Source organism: Microtus ochrogaster, chromosome 22 (genome assembly GCF_000317375.1).
Source record: "Microtus ochrogaster isolate Prairie Vole_2 chromosome 22, MicOch1.0, whole genome shotgun sequence".
Lineage (NCBI taxonomy): Eukaryota > Metazoa > Chordata > Mammalia > Rodentia > Cricetidae > Microtus > Microtus ochrogaster.
The window spans coordinates 29,855,096-29,860,762 of record NC_022023.1 but is presented as its reverse complement, the minus strand read 5'-3'; positions in this window follow the sequence as shown (position 1 = coordinate 29,860,762).

The following is a 5,667-nucleotide window of genomic DNA, read 5'->3' as shown; positions in this document are numbered from 1 at the left end:
GTTGTAATGGCCCACTATAAGTCTTGCAAGCTTTTAGCAGTAAAAGACATGGGCTTCAGGCCACACAGGATCTCTTTGGATTATCTTTTGAGTGTATAGCAGGCATTCTTCAGTATATATATATATATTCCCCTCAGCTCATCTCCTCCTGAGCAGAGCTCATCCGGCTGCCAGGTTCTTTTCTCCTCCACTCCCCTCAAGCCTACCTCCTCCAGGCTTCTGCCCTCCCACCTTGATGGCCAATACTCCTGTGAGAGTCACCACTAACTCCTGGGGTCCACCCAACTCTCAGGCTCCCAGAAGCTAGTCCACAACTGCTGAGGTTTGGACTCGAGGTGCTTCTCTGGGGTTTTCTAGTTCTTCTACAAGCTCCTCATACTCTTACTGGCTTCACTCAGAGCCCAGAAGCCTCCCCAAGAGACCCCACCACAGCTTTCGATATCAGTCACCCAATGGAAATGGTCTCCAATGAGCATCCCCTGAACTCGGCCATCTCCAATGGACACACTCAATATCCAGACTCAGCATGTGCGATTCTGCGGTTGTTTGCCCACTTCCTGTGACCTTCTCTTGGGGAGATGCTGCACGCACGGCTTACCTGACACACATGTTGCATCTAGTTCTTCCAAACACATCCTACATCCAGATGGAATGCTTGGGCATCACCTCTAACAGTGAAACACCCGAGTCCTAGCCTGTCCTCTGGGAATCCAACCCATGACCAGTCTTGGGAACTTCCATACTGCCACGATCTGGCCTCTGGAGTCACTCTGCCACCCTAACACCCGTCCGTCCTTGAGGGAGGGGAGGGGTCCAACCCCCTCAGTTCCGAGCATGAGCACTGCCTGGTGTTCACAGCCGCAGCTTGGCTGAGCTCTACCGAATACCATGTTACGGGCTCCCTGCCAGGAGCATGTAATATTCACCCTGAAGACTTCATAGTGAGGACATGGCCTTGTACCTCAGGCTGGCCACAGACAGCTTTCTCAGCAAAATTTACACCCCCCCCAAAAATCAATTATCAATCAATCAATCAATCAATAACTTAATCATTCTTGCATTTTAAGGAAAACAAATAGATTCCATGGGTTTTTTTTTTTGAAAAGTAATAAATGGTTCAGACTCAGGGGAATCTTGAACCCTGTACCCCTCTTTGCGGCTGCTACCCTCCTCCTCCGAGTTCTGCCCCCCCCCTCCACCAGCCTGTGGCAGCACACCCCTAACCCTGATAGGTGCAGCCAAGCTCCCTCAGTGCTGCCAGGCCAGCAAGGCCATCCATGCATACCTCAGCAAGCAGCTCCTTGGTAAACTACCAGCCCCTGCTATTCTGATCTGGGGAGGGAGGGGGGCGGGGGAGGGGGCGCTGATGCCTTTTTATCCCACCCTCTGCCAAACAGGACACAGAAGCTGGATCACTCGATGTCTCCCTGTACCCGATCCATTCGGGATCCTGAACATTCTTGTTACTGCTTGTTCTTTGTGCAGAACATCACAGTTCCAGACCATCCTGTGTGCGCAGAGCTGTTGCAGGGATGAGCCTGCCAGGTTGGCTATGACCCTACACTCGTTTCATGTGGGGCCTAGGCACGCTCCCAGTCAAAGCAGCTGAGTTTGGGGCAACCTTGCTAGCTCAGGAAATTCAGGATGCGCAGAGTCAAATGCACGTTCCGCCAAGGCCAGCTAAGTCGAGCCATTCTGCTGTCCCTCTGCAAGGGCAGGACGCAGACCACGGCTCTGTTCGTTTCTATTTGATTTTCTTTTTCCAGCCTGTGCCCTTGATGGAAAAAACTTCTCAGTCATTCAACCAAATGGCATGGCTATTCATCTCTTCTTCTTTTAAAGGGTCCTCTTGCAACCATGAAGGACAGCCTGGGTCAACCCAAGCAGGTGACCCTCTCTCTACAGCAAGGGGTCTTAGGGTGAAAAGGGCTTCATTCTAGAAACACCCACAGGGCCTCCAGATCAGAGACAGTGCCTTATGGGGATCTGAGCTCCCGGAAAGGAAGAGAAAGCCATGCAAAATGCACAGTGATGGCCTGGGCTCCTGACTTGCTCAGAACCAGACCCCACATGCAGCAAAGGCTTGAACTCCAGGGGCTCTGTTTTCCACCCGCTGCTGTGCTGGCTTTCCTTGGCACACCCTGCAGCTCATCTTGGAAACTCTGAACCTTGCCTGAAATAGGAGAGACCCAAGCCCCACCCAAGTCTGAATTCCCCCTGCGCTGCTGAATCTGTCCACACCCCGCATCAGCTGAAGCAGGCCAGGCTGGAGCACGGTCCCTCTGCAGAACTCAACCAGTTAAGTTCCCTGTATCGCTGGAGGTTCTTAGATCTTGGATAATATTTGTTCCCAGGCTAGGACAAGCCCTCTAGTAGAGGGTGGCAGGACCTCTCAAGGTACCAGGGCGTGCCTCTGCCCACCCTAGGAGGGACAGTCAGAAAAGATGACAAAAATTCCGCAGCAGAATGCTGGGAAAGCCAATATCCTGCAAGGTCAGAAAACTGACTGCTTAAGGCAATTGGTGGTGGGGTGCTCTCTTGTCTCCCGTACAACAGAAAAGGCACACCAGGCTTCCCCCCTTCCCCAGCTGTTTCCTAAACTGTGGAGGGACTTTCTACCCTGGCATTTCTGAGCTCTCACTGCGGGCTTCCTTCCTTCTACCTCCAAATAAAAGACCTTTCTTCCAGCTCCTGGGAAACCTTATCCTCACCTATGACACCCCCACCCCCACCCCCACAGCTCCTCTGCAGCCCAGACCGCTGTGTCCTCTTTGCTTCTTGTTTCTGTGGAAGCGAAGATGCTCAGATGCCTCCAGACTCCCAAACACTTCCCTTAGGGATCCCATGGTACCCCCATGCCTGATCCTACCACATACCCAAATCCACTATCTCCGTGTCTCGCATTCTCCCTGAAGATCCATCGCTAGCGAAACGCTCCCTGCCCCGACCCAGCAGCCCCTTTGGGTTTCATGGTTGTGGATTTTTGTTCTGCTTTGAGACAAGCAGGACTTTTTCAGCAGGGGGTTTTTGTGAGCCCTCATTTCTTGCCCCCAACTGCCTAGCCCACACCGTCTTTTCAAACTACATGTTTGGCCATATACTGGCTAAGGTGGGGACATTGTTGGTCTCCAGTGGTACTCACAATAGTTCCTCATGTCCTTAGGAACTCAGCTAACTGAACCATGAGGTTGGGGTGTCAAGGAAACTTACGCTCTTCAGTCAACCCCATTTTACACCCCCACATGAACAACTGCGCTCTAGAGTTTGTAAGCCCAGCCTGAACTCCTCCCCTGCCCTCCGGAGCTTCAGCGGCTTCCACAGGAGACTTGGTATCAACAGCTACACTGGAACTCATAGACACCCAGCCTCGGTCAGCCTTGTTACCAGCACTGCTCAGGCAACAGCCAGCACGCACACCTCAGGTAGGAATGGACTTTTCATGGTGGTGTCAGTGGGCAGCTGCAGTTCACAATTACTAGCTCAACCCCAGGCTTTGTAGAATTGTCACATTGGTTTAAGTCAGTGTTTCTCAAACATCACCGCAGGTTAAAGACGCTGAGCGAGCCTTACAAGTCAGAGGGACGTAACTGGGCCCCAGGGCTCCGATTTCCCAAGGGTGTCGCTCAGACTTCTGTGCTGAATAACCACGTCAAGGGAAAGAGCTGGCTGTGCGGAAACCCGTTCATTTCCCTGGGTGCGACCAGATGACAGGCAGCAGCTTTGAGGGCCTTAATGGTCTCACTTCAGTGAGTCCCATTCCAAAGAGATGCCTAAGGGCTAGGCTCTCATTTCCAACTTCCCTTCCTCATCCCCCTTTGTCTTCCAGGGAGCTATCAGCTGAGCCGCTGCTGCTGCTGCTGCTGCTGCTGCTGCTGCTGCTGCTGCTGCCGCCGCCACCGCTGCTGAACTCCCCCCATTAAATGCTCAGACAAACTGCTCTGCACATTTCCATCATACACCTGTTACCCTGCTAGCATCCCAGAATAGGAAGCTATTCCCTCCCAACTCCCAGCCACCATTTTACCTGATGGCTTGCCTGATCTTCCTCCAACAGTGAAGTCTAGTGTCCAAATCCAAAGGCTCTGAGTAGTGGCTGGGACAACAGCCCTAGTCAGATTTCTCAGCAGGCACTGGCAGCCCTGGGAGGTTGGGTAGCATGTGCTCCTCCCCCCCCCACTGGCCACACCCACCACCGACCTTTACAGAGCTAGAAGGTTCAGTGCCCCCAACCCCCACTTGAGAATGGTCCAGCAGCATGAGAGGGCCTCAGTGAACTCTGGGAAGTAGAGAGTCTTGCTGCAGAAACCAGGCTTCTGTAAAATCCCAGCCCCGTGCATCAAGCTCAAACCCCACTTCTCAGGTGGCCGAGGACGTGGCAGATTTTTTCTTAAAACAATCATTGAGGAAATGTAAGCTGTTCTGCATGTTAAGAACTCTCTACTGGAGATGATAAACTTTCTCCTTCCCCTTGTTCTCCTTCAACTCAGGACTCGCAAGGTAGCAGGGAGTGCTTGAGCTTACACCCGAGGAAAGCTCGGTCATATCACACACATGAACATGAACAGATAAGCCAAGTCTGCTCACAGAACTTAAAAGCTGCACGGAAACACACAAACTCTATACAAACACCCAGAAACCTTATAGAATGTTGAGACACAGAGAAACAGACTACACACGCTTAATACACATAATACACACATGAAGTGCATACATACACGGAGACACAAGCACCAAATCAGGCACACGACACACGTACATACATAAACTACAAGATAACACAGATAACAAGAGCCCACAGTAGAGCTCCCTGATGCCTCCCTACAGATCAGCAAAGGGTCAGAGCAGTCTCTGCTGCGGCCCAAGGAGCTGCTTCCCCTCCCCCAGCATCACGGATTTTAAAAATTTAAATGTGTGTGTGTATGCATGTGTCTGTGTGTGTCTATGTATGTGTGTATATGTGTGTGCACGTGTGTGTCTGTGTGTGTATATGTGTATGCATGTGTATCTGTGTGTGTGTCTGTGTATATGTGTGTGTGCATGTGTCTGTGTGTATATGTGTGTGCGTGTGTGTCTGTGTATATGTGTGTGTGCATGTGTGTCTGTGTGTATATGTGTGTGCGTGTGTGTGCGTGTGTATCTGTGTGCATGCGTGCCACAGGACATACTTAGCTAGGCAACAACTTACTGTAACCAGTTTTCTCCTTCCACCACGTGGCTTTCAGTGACCACAGTCAGATTACTGGGTTGGGCATCAAGAGTCTGCGCCTTGTTGAGCCATTTTGCTTGCCCCATTTCAAGATTTTGGGGTAGCTTCTATAAGTGAGCCTGCCAGAGAGGCTCAGTCAAGCCTGACAGGTGCCCTTCAGAGCCAATACAGTCTACTTCTGAGGTCTTGCCTGGTTCAAGCTTCTGGTGGGGAAAGCCCCATGCCGAACTTCTCACAGTCAGAACCTGATAAGGAACTTGTGGAAAGGAGTAGACACCCCCACACACAGCAACTGTGCTGCCCACTGTATGTGGACTTCTTCTCTGTATATAGAAATGGCTTGGAGCACCACACACGGGCACATTACCCGCAGGCACTGGCTGGAGCTCAGAGGCTCTTGGCTCTGTCTTCAAAGCAATAGCACAAAAAGCCTCCTTATAGGAGGAGCTTAGGAATCTCCC